This window comes from Poecile atricapillus, chromosome 12, assembly GCF_030490865.1.
Source record: "Poecile atricapillus isolate bPoeAtr1 chromosome 12, bPoeAtr1.hap1, whole genome shotgun sequence".
Classification (NCBI taxonomy): domain Eukaryota; kingdom Metazoa; phylum Chordata; class Aves; order Passeriformes; family Paridae; genus Poecile; species Poecile atricapillus.
The window spans coordinates 743,711-761,845 of NC_081260.1; the positions used below are offsets into that span (position 1 = coordinate 743,711).

Sequence of the window (18,135 nt, forward strand, 5' to 3'; positions counted from 1 at the left end):
TGACAGCACAGCAGCATTTAGGGATGCATTGCAGACTTTCCTGGGAAAACACACTTAAAAATCCTAATCTGAGCCTTGTACTCATCTGACCTACTCAGCACCACATGATCTGTGTAGCAAATCATCTGGATACCGAGTAATTACAGCCTGGTGCTAATAAATGAGCAACAAACTCATAATTATCTGCAGAAGTTTTGATGAATGATTTTTGGAAAACCCTCCATGAATCTTACTAAGTTTGGAAGAACTCAAATCTATCTGTGCCTGTGGGTATGAGTGAGTGGGAAGGACGATCTCTCCTGGCAGTAGCGTGGGGCTGTCACCGATGTCCTGGCAGGGAGGAGGGCTCTTCACCCCAGGAGGGCTCTGGAAAGCTCCAGGTCTTGGTTCCTGTGGCAGTGGCAGTGGGGCTGTGTGTCAGGGACAGACAGAGTGGCAGTGGCAGTGACAGTGGCAGTGGCAGTGGAGCTGTGTGTGTGTCAGGGACAGACAGAGTGGCAGTGGCAGTGGCAGTGGTAGTGGCAGTGGGGCTGTGTGTCAGGGACAACCAGAATGGCAGTGGCAGTGGCAGTGGCAGTGGCAGTGGCAGTGGTAGTGGCAGTGGGGCTGTGTGTCAGGGACAGACAGAGTGGCAGTGGCAGTGGCAGTGGCAGTGGGGCTGTGTGTGTGTCAGGGACAGACAGAGTGGCAGTGGCAGTGGCAGTGGCAGTGGCAGTGGCAGTGGCAGTGGCAGTGACAGTGGCAGTGGTAGTGGCAGTGGCAGTGGGGAGGTGCTGAGCTCTGTCCAGCCCACTGAGCCCCTTGCAATAGCAACATCCCTCTGGGAAAGCAGCATCCCGTGCACTGAGCCAGCTCTCCTGCCCTCCTCAGCTGGTGGAAATACTTTTTTCAGACCTGTAAACCTCTGTGAGTGGCTATGAAGTGGCAAAAGCTCACCCAGTGCACTGCAGCTCCTGTGAGGACCGACCCAGCTCCCTGCTGGAGGGGGTGTCAGGTCCTGAACGTTCTGCTTGGGATGAAAATGGATCAAAACTGACTTTTTTCCTCAGTCTGTTGAGCCAGCAGTGTGTTCCCCAAACACACCTCTCAGCTGGTGATGGGTGTCTCACAGGGCTCCTCCACTGACGGGTGAAACACCTGAAGCAGAAGGGCTCTCCAAAAGTCCTCGTAGCCCTGATTTGTGATGATTTCTCCTTGGCAGTGAGGCAGAAACCATTAGGATGGATGTGCCTGTGAAGGAGCACACTTCTCCTGTCCCTGAGAGCTGCAATTACAATAATGAGCTGTGAGAGAGTGAGAACAACTTTTCCAGCAGCAGCAAAGCAGCTCCACAAACCCCGGGATGTGACCAGCATGAGGGGATGGTGTTGGGAAGTTTTCCTCCATCAAACAAGCATCAGATCTCCTTAAAACCTGACACTGGCATTCTCTTGGTGTCTGTGAGGTGCTAAGAAGGTGGGAAACTTGCCTCACTTGAAGTAGATGGTGAGTTATGACAATAATTGCTCCAGGAACTGGGGCTTTAAGAATAAAAAACCAAGAGTGAGTTCCTGGCTCTGCGGGAATTTGGTGCTGGCTGGAGAGTGAGATCCTCGGATAGCTGCACAAGCACAAGAGCCTCTCTGGAAACAAGGAGATAAACCACCTCCATAACAGCACTGCAGAGCTCTTGGATGTGAAGATTTTACCTTTTATCTCCCTCCAAAAGAAAAATATTTTTGTTTTGCCACGTCGGCTGAATGGACCATCCCCAGGGCGTGGGGCAGCTTCTCTTCACCAGCCCCAGCAGCAATGGAGGGGACAGGAGAGTCAGCGCCTGTGTACAGCCGGGCATGACTCCATCCTCCTCCTCCTCCAGACTTGTCTCCCATCAGGCCTGAGCACAGCGCTGTGCTCCCATCCCCACGCCATGAGGGAGGAGCAGAGCAGCAGGCAGAGCATCCTGCTGGACCTGCCAGGCCAGAATCCCACAGGGAATTCCTCTCCTCGCCCCGGGACTCGCGGCTGGCTCGGGAAGGGGTGTGGAGAGGAAGGGGCCGGAGCTCAGGGGGCTGCACCTGAACCTTGAGCATGGACCTGGGGACAGACAGCCTGCAACAAGGTGCCAGCCATGGTCATGGGTGGGGTGTCCTCCCTCCAGGCTCAGCCTCTCCATCTGTGTCCTTGTCACCTGTGCAGCCTCACCCGCTGTGCTCACAGCTCTTTAGCACCAGTGGCTCTCCCAGCTCCTCTCACCGAACAGCAGCACACCACGATATTCTCGAGATGAGCTGTGCTCTGTGTTCTGTGTTCTGTGTTCTGTGTTCTGTGTTGTGTGTTGTGTGTTCTGTGCTCTGTGTTCTGTGTTTTGTGTTCTGTGTTCTGTGTTCTGTGTTTTGTGTTCTGTGTTCTGTGCTCTGTGCTCTGTGCTCTGTGCTCTGTGTTCTGTGTTCTGTGTTTTGTGTTTTGTGTTCTGTGTTCTGTGTTCTGTGTTCTGTGTTTTGTGTTCTGTGTTCTGTGTTTTGTGTCTCGCCCAGTTTGTGTTTTGTTCTGCAGGCCTGCCCCAGCCCCACCTGGCTGCCCAGCACAGCGGGACACAGCGGGACAAGCTCCGCTCTCTGGGCTGCCCTTGGGCTCCCTTCTGCCCAGGAGGGACCAGCTCCCATCCCAGGGCTGTGCCCAACTCTCTCCCTGGGCTTCAGCTATAGGACAGGCTCCGTGCCTGTTCTCCCAGGCCACCTGCCTGCTCCCACTGCCCAGAAAAACATCTGTGCTCCACCGTTCCCACCACCCAGATAAACATCTGTGCTCCATCATTCCCACCACCCAGATAAACATCTGTGCTCCATCATTCCCACCACCCAGATAAACATCTGTGCTCCACCATTCCCTCTGTCCAGATAAACATCTGTGCTCCACCGTTCCCTCTGTCCAGATCAACATCTGTGCTCCACCATTCCCACTGTCCAGATCAACATCTGTGCTCCACCATTCCCACTGTCCAGATAAACATCTGGGCTCCACCATTCCTATTCCCCAGATAAACATCTGGGCTCCACCATTCCCTCTGTCCAGATAAACATCTGGGCTCCACCATTCCCACCACCCAGACAAACATCTGGGCTCCACCCACTGCAGTCTCGCTCATCCCCTCCCCTGTGCCTTGGCAGCTGCCCCTCCTGGGCCACCTTTGGGAGACACTGCTGGCAGCCAGCCCACACAGCCTCTCCTTCACAACCTGAGTTAGTAAATGCCCTCAAGGTGCCTTTTGCTCCCTGCTCTGCCTCAATAACTCAGACAGTGCTGTTTAGGAGCATGGGTTATTTCCTGAGGATGGGCACCTGCTCAGCCAAAACAGGGATCTTGCTCTGGCAAACCTCAGTCCTGTCTCCCCAGTCCCCTGCCCAGCACTTGCTCCTACCCAGAGGTGCTGCTGTGAACCCCAAGGGAGGATCTGCTGTCATTTGTCTCTCCTTAAATTCCCTCAAGCTCAGCATTCATTTTTTCTCTCACCTTCCAGCTGATGAGGTGTGAACAGGGAGGAGGAATCACTTGCTGGGTGCTGCAGGCAAGGGGGTGGGGGAATACATAAGCTGGGAGAGCACATCTTTCCTTTTTGGAAAGTCTTTGATGTCTTTTGAGTGCAGATAATGACTGTCGAGGAAATCTGGAGTGCTCTGGAGTGAGCCTATAGCTTTTTTTCTGGTTATAAGCCTGACCTAGGTTTTACTAAGTGCGTATTTGCTTTGTTTTATTGCTAAGGTCGCCTAATGCTGGGGTGAAAAACCTCCAGCAGTGGAATACCTGTTATATGTACGTGTTATGTTATATACCTGTCACCTGTCAGCGTGAGGCTCAGAGGAGGTGGGAATTCAGGTGAACATGGAAGGGCTGCCCTGAGCGTGTGTGAGCCGGGAGGGGAACGTTCCTTGCAGCGCGGTGAGTCAGGGCAGCTCGGGGGGGTGCTCCCTGGGGCAGAGGAAGGCTGCTTTGGCTGCTGAGAGCTGCTTTCTCTCTTGCACAGCACGGGTTACCTGAAGCAGCCCCCAGGCCAGCGTGGTCACTGCAGGAGCTGTCCTTGGCTGGGAGCTGCTGAAGGCAGGTGCTGTAAGCTCCCTTGCCCTCTGTGATGTCACAGGGATTTGTACAGGGGGACATTCTCAAACGCAGCTTTGGAACTGCTGGAAGGAGAAATAGTCATAAAAACGCTTTGGAAATCTCTGTGCTCTGAGAGCCCTTGGATGCTGCAGTGAGCAGCTCCAGCAGCTGGAAATGAAGCTCATGGGGAGTACTGCAGCATTGCTGCCCTGCCCCTCACAGTGCCCGTCCCACTGAGACCAGCCTGTGCTCTGCAGTGTGTGACCTTGGCAATAACCTCTGTACTTCCTCCTTGTTTCATTTCCTACTGAACTGATTGTTTGGGGATCAAAACCGTGTCCTTGGGAGCAAGGCTGAATGGGCTTGGGCCCCTTTCGCAGGCAGGGGCTGGTGCAGGCGCAGCTCAGGCCAGCACAGCTGGCTTTGCACGTGGGGTGTTGTGCAGAACGCAGAATTACAGATGTGTAACACTGACCCCTGGGCTCCACAAGCATCATGCATGCTTCCCAAGGTGAATATGTGCCAGCAGGGACCCACAGCCCAGCGATGCCAGGGACAAGGACAGGCAGCGTGTCGTCCCTCTGCGTGCCCGACCGGAGGGACTCGGGAGCTCCTCCCTGGCACAGCAGGACTTTGTGAGCAAATCTGCTGCTGAGCCTGGCATGGGGCGTGCAAATGGCATTGGCAGCACAGAGATGTGCAGGAGATGGCTGGAAACCTGGCTGGATGGCTCTCAGCTGTCAAAGCCTGCCTCCTTTCTCTCTGGAGGGGAGGCAGGGCAGGGCACCGCTCACAAACGGTGACACAAAATCCCCTGACCCTTCTGAGACAGCTGGGCTGGACTGGGAGAGCATCCAGGCTTGGTTCGAGTGCAGAAAAGGGATGGACTTTGGAAAACAGCTTTCCTCCTCAGAAATGAGCCGTGGGACGGTTCATCTGGGGCTTGGCAGGTCTGTCCGACCACGGAGCCTTAACGAAGGGCAGGACACGGAGCCCCTGTGTGAGGATGAGGCATCGCTTGTCCAGCAAATTCCGGGGCAGATGAGAACTCCACCTCCCTCGTCTTGGGAGAGAGCTGGAGCTGGTATCAGGCTCTGAAATTCCAGGCCTCAACATGAGGTGGTGCACAGCATCCGCTTCCATCCCTGCTCTGCCGCTCCCTTCGCAGCAGGAGGCAGCGAGAGCAGAATGCCCTTGGGGAAGAACTGGGGATAAAGGAGGTGCTAATGAGAGCTGGAGAAATGAAACCATCGAAATGTAGGAAAGAATCGAGAAGAAATTCTTCTGGGGGAATTCATCCATCCATCCAGCCCTGCTCATCCCCACGCTGCCTGCCTGCTCTTCAGGAGTGGGAAGAGGGATGCAGAACTTAAAAGGATTTTTTTCCTCTGTGCTTTCCACTGTAAGAACAAATTTTCGAGGGGGAATCCTGCTTTATAGGCTCGTGTTATTTATTCAGTCGGCATCCCAGGCACGCGGCACGACTCGAGTGTTTCCATTCCTGTCTGTGCAGTGTGGATGTGAGTGCAGACCAGCCTTGGGCAGGAAAACTGCAATTCCCCGAGCCCAGGCAACACGCTCACAGCCGTGTGATGCACAGACCGAGATGGTCCCTGTTCAAAACACACAGGTCCTGGAAGGGCTGCTGAGCACTTGGCACCCCAGCGCCGACACGCCTTTGTGGGCAGATGAAGATGACCTCCCCACCCTGGGCTGCTCAGCACATCAGCACGAGGAGCTCTGCGCTCCTGCTGCCCCGCAGATCATTAAAGCGCCATTTGAACCCTGCCCCTTTGTGTTTGGAGTACACGCACAGACACAGCAATTGTAAATATTTGCCCAAGGTCACCCTGACACCTCTGCCAGTTGATGCAGGATCCCAGAACCCGGCGCCCATCAGGCCTCGAGGGATGCGATGCTGGCATCTGCAGCGATCCATGAGGCAAACTGAGGGACTCGAACGTGCTGTGTCTCTGAGCCCCGCTCTGGTGGGTCCCAGCCTGCTCTGGACCCTGGCATCGGCTCTATTCAGCAGCTGGAGCCGCATGGAGCAGCTGCAGCTGTGCATGGAGCAGCTGGAGCTGTGCATGGAGCAGCTGGAGCTGTGCATGGAACAGCTGGAGCTGTGCATGGAGCAGCTGGAGCTGTGCATGGAGCAGCTGGAGCTGCATGGAACAGCTGGAGCTGTGCATGGAACAGCTGGAGCTGTGCATGGAGCAGCCGGAGCCACATGGAACAGCTGGAGCTGTGCATGGAGCAGCCGGAGCTGTGCATGGAGCAGCCGGAGCTGTGCATGGAACAGCTGGAGCTGTGCATGGAGCAGCTGGAGCTGTGCATGGAGCAGCTGGAGCTGTGCATGGAACAGCTGGAGCTGTGCATGGAGCAGCTGGAGCTGCATGGAACAGCTGGAGCTGTGCATGGAGCAGCTGGAGCTGTGCATGGAACAGCTGGAGCTGTGCATGGAGCAGCCGGAGCCACATGGAACAGCTGGAGCTGTGCATGGAGCAGCTGGAGCTGTGCATGGAGCAGCCGGAGCTGTGCATGGAGCAGCCGGAGCTGTGCATGGAACAGCTGGAGCTGTGCATGGAGCAGCTGGAGCTGTGCATGGAGCAGCTGGAGCTGTGCATGGAACAGCTGGAGCTGTGCATGGAGCAGCTGGAGCTGTGCCTGCCCACCGCAGCCCCTGAGCCTGGAGTGCAGCAGCAGCCGGGCCCCGCAGGGCAGGGCAGGCACTGGGGCTGATCTGTGCTGTGCCACCCCCCGAGCTGCTCCAGCCCCACGGGCTGGCTCCCGGCGTGCAGAGGTGACAATGACACCGATCTGTGCTGCCCCTGTGTTCCCTGGCCCCGCTCCTTCTGCAGTGGGGCTGGCGCTGGAGCTGGAGCCAGAGGGACACGGGCACACTATGGAGCCACTGCACGGTGCCACCATCTGGGCTTCGTGTCCCTGGCTGCTCTGGGAGGGAGGCTGAGCTCTCAGGGCTCGGGGCTGAGCTGCCACTGGTATCTGCACTCCAGCACCGCAGCGAGTGCTGGGCAGGCAGGTTGTCACCCGGAGACCCTTGGTGGTGGGACCTTGCTGTGACCTCCAGCCATCTGCTCGTTGTCACTGCTCCTGCAGCCTGCTGTGCCATGTCTGGGGGCTGCTCTTCCCCAGCCACGGACTCCAGCTCTGCTCAGAGCCTGGACCCATCCCTGGCTACCTGCTGTGGGCTATTGGTGGCTCTGAATTTGGAAAAGTGGCTTTAATTTCCCGCCTGTGCAAGGGTCAGAGGACAGGGCTCTGGTCGGGCTGTTCACTCAGCTCACGTTGCTCTGCACAGATACGGAGACAAAGGCTGGTCCCAGGACAGCTCCAGAGTCTGTGGTTTAGGCACAGCTGCCCAGGCTATGCCATCCCTGCTGGACAATCAGAGATGGGGTTTAACCCAAGCAGCACAGTGTGTACTGACCCTGCTGGACAATCAGAGATGGGGTTTAACCCAAGCAGCACGGTGTGTACTGACACACTGCTGTCAGATCCTGCTGGACAATCAGGGATGGGGTTTAACCCAAGCAGCACGGTGTGTATTGACCCTGCTGGACAATCAGGGATGGGGTTTAACCCAGGCAGCACGGTGTGTACTGACACACTGCTGTCAGATCCTGCTGGACAATCAGGGATGGGGTTTAACCCAAGCAGCACGGTGTGTACTGACACACTGCTGTCAGATCCTGCTGCAAGCACTCCAGATCCCCGGGCACAGAACCAGCTGAGAACCAGCCCAGCCCTGGCGGCAGGAGCCTCGGGTCTGTCCTGCCTCACCGGAGAGGGACAGCAGGACAGCGGCCGTGTGCTCAGGCCTGTCTGTGTGTCTGTCTGTGTGTCAGTCCGTGTGTCCATGTGTCTGTCCGTGTGTCCGTGTGTCCATGTGTCTGTGTGTCTGTCCATGTGTCCATGTGTCCGCGTGTCTATGTGTCTGTCCATGTGTGTCTGTCTGTGTGTCCGTGTGTCTGTCCGTGTGTCCGTGTGTCTGTCCGTGTGTCCGCATGTCCATGTGTCTGTCCATGTGTGTCTGTCCATGTGTCCGTGTGTCTGTCCGTGTGTCTGTGTGTCCGTGTGTCTGTGTGTCTGTCCGTGTGTCCGTGTCTCCGTGTGTCTGTCCGTGTGTCCGTGTGTCCGTGTGTCCGTGTGTCTGTGTGTGTGCAGTGACGATGGCGCTCAGGTCACAGCGCAGGCACCCACTGGCCCCGGCTCACGGCAGCTGCCGGCAGCTCGCCTGGCCTCACCTTCAGATGCACCAGGAGCCTGGATGTATTCTCCTCATGTTTATTTTTAAAGGATGGCTCATTTTACACTCTGGGCAGCCTTCAAATATAAATAACCTGTGCCACATGTCCCCATATTACCAAGGAATAAATTACAGTTCTGGGTTCCCCCTCCCATGTTTCCCCTTGATGTTATTGCTGTGGGTACATATGTACGTGCACAGGTAACAATCCAGCCTCACCCAGAGCTGGTTTGCTGTATGGAGAACACTGGGATGTCCCTTTGTGATGCTGAACCGGCTGGTGAAAGCCCCATTTAATTCATTTTTCACTTTGAAAAAAATAAATGTGTTGAAAGACCTGCTGCCAATGTAGCGAGCCTCACCAAACCCACAAAAACAGACAAATAGCGCTGAGCATTGCCTGGGAACACACAGCTCCCCACACCTCACAGGGACACACACTGCCCTCCACCCCACGGGAACACAGGGACACACACGGCGTCCTGATCCCATGGGACACAATGTCCCGATCCCATGGGACACAATGTCCTGATCCCATGGGACACAATGTCCCGATCCCATGGGACACAATGTCCTGATCCCATGGGGCACAATGTCCCGATCCCATGGGACACAATGTCCTGATCCCATGGGGCACAATGTCCCGATCCCATGGGACACACACACACTCTATCCCGATCCCATAGGACACTCTATCCCGATCACATAGGACACTCTATCCCGATCCCGTGGGGCTCCCACGGTTCCCACGCCCCGCTCCGGGCGGTCTCACCTGCGGGGGGCGTGGTCTGAGGGCGGGGCGGGGCCCGTGAGCGCGCGCGGTCCCGCCCCGCCCGCCCCGCGCGCGCCGCCGCCGCCGCCGTGTCCCCGCGCCTCCAAGATGCCCGGGCAGCGGCGGGGGCGCTCCCGCGGGCCGCCGGTAGGTACCGGCACCGGGGCGGGCGGGGGCGGCGGGCCGGGCTGGGCCGGGCGGGCTCCCGCGGGCCGCCGCTAGGTACCGGCACCGGGGCGGGAGGCGGCACCGAGTCGGGGAGGGAATGCCTCGGCCCACCGGTAGGTACCGGGGCGGGAGGAAGCGCCGAACCGGCCGTCGGGGCCCCGGCGCGGCCCTTGTGGCGGGTCTGCAGCAAGTGCCGGGGCGGGGAGAGCTGCCGCCCTTCCCGGGAGCCGTTGCCGGCTCCCTCCGCTCCCGATCGCCACTCCCGGTTGCCGAGCGCGTCTGCCAGCCCGCCCCGGTACCTTCCGCCGCTTGGCGCGGAGCCCCGGGTGGCCTGTCCCCGCCCGGGCTTCCCGCGGCCTTCCCGGTGCGCCGGGAGCCGTCCTGCCGGGATCGGCGGGGCGTTCCGGGCGGAGCGGGCACGAACTCGCCGGCCCCGGCTCCTCGCCCGCGGCTCTCGGGATCCCGCGGCCGGCTCCCATCCCCTCGGGCCGGGATACACGGTGTGAGAGCCGTGTCCCCGCCGCCGCCCGGCCCCGTGCCCGTACCCCGCGGTCTGCGGTGCCGTCTGGCGCTGCCGCAGAGCCGCTGCGGGGCCGGAGCTGCCCCGGTCCTCCCGGGACCCCGCTCCCGTTCTCCCGGCGCGGCTGGAAGCCGAGCAACTCCCGGGCCGGGGAAGTTACGGGGCTCCGTGACCGCCGCTTCGGGAGCCGCAGAGCAGCGCCACGGCCGCGGCCGGGGGGGGGCTGCGGGCGCTGCCCCCGGGGCACCGGGGGTCGGGAGCGGTTCCCGGGTGCTGCCCGCGCTTCGGGGTGTCCCTGCCGAGCTGGCACCGGAGCGGGTTCGCTTGCGCCGAGGATTGTGCGGCTGCTGGAGAACGTGCCCGAGTGGCACCTCCTTCTCGCGCTTTATTTTCGTGTTTTGCCTCAAAACCCATCCCAAGCGGAGGTTTATTGCCCCCGTGTGCGCAGCTGGCGGGGGCTGGAGCGCGGTGGGGCCGCTCTGGCCAGCGGTGTGCGGAGTTTCTGGGGAGGGCAGATGGCTCCGGTTGTTGCTCCGTCATTCCCTCAAGTCCGGACACGCCGGCGTTAATGGCTCCTGCCCTTCCTGGCTGTCGCCCAGGTCTCCCCAGCCAGCCCGGAGGTTTCGGCTCAGCTTTTGTTGTCGGAAGGCGGCTGGAAGGAGACCGGCTCTGCCGGAGGAGCTGCCGCAGCCGGGTGGGAGCTGGCAGCGGTGCCTGGCGGAGCGCAGGGCGCTCCTGGCTCCAGGTGCCAGGGGGGCATCATCGGGCAGCGTCTGGCACATCTGGGAGCTGCCCCCGACCTGGCGGCGGGGCTTGGAGCTGCTCCGTGCCCCTGGTGATGTGGTCAGCAGTGCCCTTCCCTCCTGTCCCCGGCCGCTGACCCGCGGGCTCCGTGCTCGGGCTGTCGCCGCTGCGTTTCACCGCGGAGGAGCGGACTCGAGGCTCCGTGCTCGGCTTGTGCCCCTCACCTGGGGCTGCTAAAACCGGCCACAGCACGGAGGGAGAGGAGGAGGGAGGCTGGCCTGGGCAGCGGTGCTGGAATGCTCTCGCACCGAGGGGATGCTCCCTGAGGAAGCTCCCGGGGAAGGCCAGTGAGTGCAGCAGGAACGCGAGGAGGAAGGATGAATTGATGCCAACGACAGCAGCAGCTGTCTCGGTTCAGGCAGGTGGCTACAGAGCCCTGGGTGTGCCGGCTGCTGCGATCCGAGCTGGGTCTGTGCCCTGCACAGCCCTCATGGCGGCTGGGAGGCCGTGCCTGTGCACAGCCCACGTCCTGCCTGCTTTGGAAATGCTGCTTTGCAAAAGAAATGGAGCTGCAGCGGGCGAGAAACCCCTGCCTTGCAAAGCGTGCACCGGCTGAGCTGCGCCGGCCCCCGAGGTACAGGCAGGGCTCAGGGCTGTGTGTCGGTGTGTGTGCATGCTTGTGAGCAGGGTGGGATCGGCCCTGGGACCACGTGAGATTGATAAATGACTTACTTTTAAAGCCAGGATTATGTTGTCTCCTGCTCCGTCCCCTCTAGGGTGGATAGGTGTTTCCAAACCCACGCTGCCACTCCCCTGGGCTCTCTGTGGGTTTCTGAGCTGTTGGTTGGGGCTTCTGTAGTGGGGAGGGGGGCGTTGAGCCTTTCAGCCCTTGGGCAGGCCCTGGCTTTAGGGGTTGGTGCATCCCAAAGGATGCTCGGTCACTGGAGAGACCAAGGCTGTCCCATCGGAGATGCTGGAAGCAGAACTGTCTCGGCAGGCTGCACAGCTGCTTCATTAAATGAAGCTGATGAGCAGCATGATTATTTCATTCCTCTGGAAGGAGTTGCTGCTGCCGATTACGAGCACCTTCTGTAACAAACCCACCTTCGCCTGCTCGGAGCCCCTGCGAGGCCGGTGCTCCCCTCGTTGGGGTGAGGGGGTCTGTGCCTGCTCCCCTGAGCTTCCTCCTGGAGGGCAACAAAGCCCTGGGGAGGCTGGAGCCTATGTTGCTGCTGTCCCTTGTTTTTGGTGTTCTTTGCCCGAGGAGCTCCTGGCTGTGCCAGCCCCTCTGATTATCGAGCACCCTCCTGGGGCTGCTGCTGCTGCTGCTCGGAGCCTGGCTCCCAAAAATGCCAGGGCAGGGAGGTCAGGGCTGTGAGAATGGTGTGTCTGTGTGGCTCTGAAAGGCGCCTTGTGCTGCGGCTCCTCGGGTCCCGGCGTTCCTGCAGTGCTGGAGCCGTGGGGCTGCGCCTTCGTGCCAGCCATGGGGGCTGAGCCTGGCGCTGGTGCCTCTGGTGTCCTTGGGGACATGTGGGGCACAGCTGCAGCCCCGGCTTGTGGGGTGCCACTGGGGCCCTGCCAGCACCGGCAGGATGTGGTGGCTTCAGCATCTGCCCTTTCCCCGTCTGTGTCCCAGCCCCTGGCGCAGGGAGCGTGGCCAGTGGCAGAATTGCCCTTTTTGTGCCTCGGGATGCGCCGCTCTTTCTCAGGAATCGGCCGATTGTGCTCGCTCGCACTCCATCCCTGCCTGCCTCTGGCCCCTGCCCTGTGGCAGGGTGGGGACAGCCTTGCCCTCGTTTTCTGGGGCTCCCAGCTGAGGGGAAGGCAGCCCCCAGCCCCCAGTAATGCCCATCAACACAGCAAGGACAGGAGAGGGCTGCTGGCCCCCAGGACTGCTCTGCTGTGGGAATGGGGCTGAGTGACAGAAATCTGGGGTGCTGGTGAGGGGGCTCAGGCTGGGCCACTTTTTATCTCCTTTTCTTGCAGTCTCAGCTGTGGTGCTGGTCATGCTCCATGCAGCTCCCTGGTCCCCGTGTCGTGTGGGCTGTGCTGCTGTCATCCCTCTCACGCAATCATGAAATAGCCTGAGTTGGAAGGGACCCATCAGGATCATTAAGTCCAATTCCTGGCCCTGCACTGACACCCCAAGAATCTCATCCTCTGCCTGAAAGCATTGTCCAAGTGCTTTTTGAGCTCCAGCAGCCTTGGGGCCATTGCCACTTCCCTGGAGGGCCTGTCCCAGTGTCACCTGCTGGGTGAAAAACATTTCCTGATGTCCAACCTAAATATCGTGTCCCTGTCCCCCCTTCCCTCCCCCTACATGATGTCCCTTTCTTCTGTGTGTGTTTGCTCATAGGGGACTGGGCTGTCCCAGGTGTCCCCTGGTGCTACAGCTGTCCCCAGGTGGCTGCTCCAGGGCCCAGGGCTGGGGAGGGGACACTGCTCCCCTGCAGGTGCCATCAGGTCCCCATTGCCGGGGCTGGGGAGGGGACACTGCTCCCCTGCAGGTGCCATCAGGTCCCCATTGCCAGGGCTGGGGAGGGGACACTGCTCCCCTGCAGGTGCCATCAAGTCCCCATTGCCCAGGGTGTGTTCTGTGTCTGCTCCCAGCTCAGCCAGGGCTGCCCTGGCACGCTCCAGGAGCATTTTGGGCTGTGCTGAACGGGGCAGTGTCTCAGAGCAGCGTGGAAAAGGCCCGTGGTGGTTCTGCTGGAAGCTGTTTGTTCCTGAAGCTGTTCTGGCTGGGAGGTCCCAGGGAGGAGCTGCTGCTGCTGCAGGAGCCCAGCGCCGCCGCCAGCTCTTCCTGGCTGGGTGGTGGCATCTGCTTTGCTTCCCTTGGGCATTTCCCGTGGGATTTCCACCCTTGGACAGGAAAAGGGTGCGGGTGGGATCCGCTTGGAATGGAGTGTGAGCCAGAGAGGCCCGTGAATGAATGGGGATGCTGCTGTCACTGTGGGGGTTAAACTGCTTCTGAGTTTACTCTCAAAAGAGTAGAGTGACTGAAGGGAAGTGGGGGAGAGGGAGGGGAGAGCTCTGTGGGGTTTTTGTTTGTTTAGAGGAGTTGGAGTTTTAGATTTTCTGGGTTTTTTTTACAGATGTTGCAGTTGGATGCTGCAAACTCTCAGGTCTCAAAACTGTATTTTATAGATCTCACTGTCTGGCGACTCTGCTAGAGGGGGAGAAGGAAAACCCACAGACTTGTGAAAAGTCAGTGTGAGAAATAAATGGAAACTTGCTGCATCACTGGGATTCTGAGAGCAGATCCAAGGGATTTGTGCTGCATCCATGTGGGAGCACATACAGCAGGTCCATGTGCCAGCTGCATCAGGGATCAGCTTCACACACTTTCCATGGGATTCCAAAAGGAAAGGGCTTCATGCCTCTGTGGAATGTCATTATTGTTGTTTATAACTGAGATTCGTGTCTAAGAGGGAAATGAATTGCTCAGTCTGTCTCTCGTTTTGCGGATGCAGGAAATAGACCATGTTGGGGTAATGGCCTAGAAATTACATTTTGCTTTAATACACAAACCCAGTTTTGAGTTGGTTGACTGAAAGGGGGAACATTGGGGCAGGAGGCAGAGGCCTGGCTGGGCAGGGGTTCTCTGGGGCACAGGGGAGGTGGGAACGTGCCAGCTCTCCAAGGTGCAGCCTGCAGCAGCGATAGTGAGGAATAAATTAGCTTTCTTCTTCAAAGAGACACAGAGCAGCTTAAATGCATTTCGTGGCTGATCCTCAAGGAACCCCCCAAATGTGGTTGTGTAACGGGGCTGAATGCAGCGAGGCAGGGAAGGGGTCCCAAGGATGCTCCAGAGCAGGGTGGGCTGGGGCAGGAGCACCCGCCGTGGAGCTGGAGGTGTGGGGCTGTGGGCAGCTGCTGTCCCCTGGCCCTGGGGGTTTGAGCTGCAGGGTGACCCAGCTCTGCACTTCCCAAGGGACAGACAGGGGCTCTGGCTGGCTGCTCTTCTGGCTCAGGCTGCTGCTCACACTGGTGTGCTGATCTGAGAGCCAGCGTCACACTGTGCTGGTGGCAGTGGCCCTGTGGTGCTGCTCAGTGTCCCTGTGGTGGTGGTGGCAGTGCCCCTGTGGTGGTGGCAGTGCCCCTGTGGTGGTGGCAGTGTCCCTGTGGTGGTGGCAGTGCTCCTGTGGTGGTGGCGGCAATGTCCCTGTGGTGATGGCAGTGCCGCTGTGGTGGTGGCAGTGCCGCTGTGGTGGTGGCAGTGCCGCTGTGGTGGTGGCAGTGTCCCTGTGGTGGTGGCAGTGCTCCTGTGGTGGTGGTGGCAGTGCCCCTGTGGTGATGGTGGCAGTGTCCTTGTGGTGGTGGCAGTGCTCCTGTGGTGGTGGCAGTGTCCCTGTGGTGGTGGTGGCAGTGTCCCTGTGGTGGTGGTGGCAGTGTCCCTGTGGTGGTGGTGGCAGTGCCTCTGTGGTGGTGGTGGCAGTGCCCCTGTGGTGGTGGTGGCAGTGCCCCTGTGGTGGTGGTGGCAGTGCCCCTGTGGTGGTGGTGGCAGTGCTCCTGTGGTGGTGGTGGCAGTGCCGCTGTGGTGGTGGTGGCAGTGTCCCTGTGGTGGTGGTGGCAGTGCCCCTGTGGTGGTGGCAGTGTCCCTGTGGCGGTGGTGGCAGTGTCCCTGTGGTGGTGGTGGCAGTGTCCCTGTGGTGGTGGCAGTGTCCCTGTGGCGGTGGTGGCAGTGTCCCTGTGGTGGTGGCAGTGTCCCTGTGGCGGTGGTGGCAGTGTCCCTGTGGCGGTGGTGGCAGTGTCCCTGTGGTGGTGGTGGCAGTGTCCCTGTGGTGGTGGTGGCAGTGCCACTGTGGTGGTGGCAGTGTCCCTGTGGTGGTGGTGGCAGTGTCCCTGTGGTGGTGGCAGTGTCCCTGTGGTGGTGGCAGTGCCCCAGCACTTGCCTGAGGGAGACCATGGGCCTGCCACACTGAATTTGTATCTATAGACATAACACTACTGATTTTTTAAAGGAGGGATTTTTGAAAACCCTTCTGCTCCTGTCAGGACTTTGCCAAGCCTCTGGGCACTGTTGTGGTCCGTCCTGGGGTGACCTGCAGAGGGCTGTGCTCCCCCAGCACCCCAGGAACTGGTGTCATTCCTCAGCAGCCGGGAGCTGTGCCTGTCTGGAGCCGCAGCCATTCCCACAGGGAATTGGACTGTCAGGTGCTCTGGTGTGTCAAACCCCCAGGGAGGCTCTGGAACCCTCTGTGATTGTGACAAATGCAAAGTTTGGAACGTTTTGGGTTCCTTTCAGATCATTAAAGAACTCATCAGTGTGTGAGAGCAGGTATTGTCTGTGCCAGAACTTCCCTCCAGCAGCCCACAGGAGGGAGCAGGGATGGCAGGAGGAGATCACCTTTGTAGTTACCTGCTTCATCTCCTGAATGCAGCTGAGCAGAGCTGGAAGGGATGGTGGCTGCATCCACAGGAGTTGGGAGATGCAGTGTGGTGGAGCCAGGCTGGCCAGGAGTGGGAGATGGAAGCAGCCAGCACAGCCCAGGTCCTCCAGCCAGCCTGGGCATGGTGGGTGTTGTTTGGCTGCTCTGGGGTGCAGCCTGGGCTGGGCTCAGGGCTGTGTCTGTTCCACAGGCTGATCCATGGGGTGAGCTGCCTGGTTCTCCCCTGGCTCTGTGAGCTCCAGCCTTCTTCAGCCCCAATCCCATCCTGCCATGAGCCGTGGGAATCCACGGCTGTGCTGGTGCTCTTGGCTCAGGAAACCCCTGCTGGGGTGCTGGGGAGTGAACCTGGGGCTGCTCCCGGGGGTATGGCTGCTGGAGCATCCTTTGATGTGCTTCATAAAGTGTGAAGGACACTGGTGACATCCAGAGCAGAGCGTGGGACATGGGGACAGCCGGTGGCTCTGCCAAACCTGTCCCTTCTGTGTGCTGGAGCCTCTCCTCTCTCTAGAGACCCAGCCCTGTGACAGGGGATATTGCAGGGGGAGGCTGAGCCAAGGGGAATCGGTGCTTTTTGGTTTATAAATGTATTTTATTTTGTGATGACGGGCAGAAGTGCTCCTGTGCAGCAGCAGAGGCGTCCCCAAAGAGATGCTAATGGTTTGAGTCACCTCAGGGCGCGGGAGCATTTTGTCTTGAAAGGCTTTAAATGACCTGTGTAATGCACTGGAAAAGTGTCCAGAGAGCCCTGGCTCCTGTGTCATCCCACATCCGCGAAGAGGACTGGGAAATCTGCACTCCCAAGGGGCTGGGCTAGGAAAAAGAATTAAAAAACGCTGTGGTTTGAAAACAAGGCCTAGTTGGGCCTTCTCTGGAATGAAGAGGGGGTAACTAGGGAGAGCAGATCTCTGGCTGGCTGTGGAGGAAGGCGTGGGGGTCCCATCCCTGGGGGGCACCTGGGGTCCCTGTGGGGCACCTGGGGTCCCTGTGGCGCTGGGTCCCTCCCTGCAGTGATGCTGGAGCTCTCCTTGCAGGGTTGGCCGGTGGCTGATGTGGAACAGCATCACTGGCCGGGGCACGGGTGTGAGCTCCATCCCCAAAGCTCCTCTGTTGGGACCCTGACTCCTCAGCTCATGCAGGATGGGCCCCACAGCCCCCAGCTGGAGCTGGGCTGCCTCTGGAGAAACGTGTCTCTGTGTCCCCAAGACTTGTCCTGGAATGGTGAAGCCTGGGGCTTCACCAGCTTCCCTCCTTTTAAATCATTAATCTCTCTTAGCTGGTCCGGGAGTGTGGTCACACCAGCCCAGAGCCTCTTTCAGGGCATTGGGGTGGGGGGAGGAGGGTGTAAAAGTCCAAAATATCTGCTACCTGTTTTGTTTCTGCACTGGGCAGTAGCACTAATTATCCCCCCCATTGTCTCCAGTTCCTGCAGGAAGTCTTGTTTATCCTTCCCACCTCCCAGGAATGCAGCCCAAGGAGCTGTGCAGATATATTTAACCTCAGAGAGCAGCACAATGGCCCCTGGATTTCCCGGCTCCGTTGTATCTGGGGGAAGTGCAGCAGATCTGTCCTTGTGGGGACATTGGAGAGGGTCAGGACAGCGACAAGGCTCGGGGCTGATCCACAGCCCCCACTCACAGCTGCTGCATCTCCTGGGGTCTGCCAGGGGCTGGGAGCTGCTGCTGTCCTGCTGCCCCCGAGCCGCTGGCACAGGCAGGCTGTGTTCCCTTGGGGACACGTGTGCTCCTGGGAGCCCCAGCAGGCAGCCCTGAGCCAGCAGGGACCGGCCAGAGCCTTCAGGCTGCAGCTCCAAGCCCCTCTGGAGGTCCCTCTGGAGCCCCCCTTGTGCTCCTTTGGAGCCCCCCTGGAGCCCCTCTTGCTCCCTCGGCCCGTTCTGTGGGTGCTGGATGTCCCAGTTTGGTGGCATGCCCAGTCCTCAGCTGCGTTTCTCAAGGGCCAGGCTGGAAGGGCTCACTCACATCTGCCATGGCCTTGGGAAGGCGGCTCTGCTCCCACTGAAGCCACGTCCCTGCAGCTGTCCCTGGCAGTGCCACGGCCCCCTCCCAGCCCTCAGCATCACTGTGACACACCAGCTTCAGCCAAGGTTTCAGCCCCTGAGCTGGGCTGGCAGAGGGGCAGGAACTGTGGGTTTGAGCATCGCAGGGGGAATGGGATGGATGATGGATGATGGATG

The 18,135-nt window shown here is 59.5% G+C and overlaps 1 protein-coding gene across 3 annotated transcripts in view; it reads left to right on the plus strand.

Moving 5' to 3' along the window:
- Positions 1–9,164: 9,164 nt before the first annotated feature.
- MID2 (midline 2) overlaps positions 9,165–18,135 on the plus strand; it is a 60,833-nt gene continuing 51,862 nt past the window's right edge. Inside the window, exon 1 of one of the 3 annotated variants that reach the window (XM_058847558.1) lies at positions 9,165–9,266. The gene's annotated coding sequence lies outside the window, so the exon portion shown is untranslated. Of the gene's footprint in view, positions 9,267–9,356; positions 9,401–10,789; positions 10,899–18,135 lie in introns of those variants that run through there. The other 2 variants (XM_058847562.1, XM_058847560.1) reach the window with 2 other exon arrangements.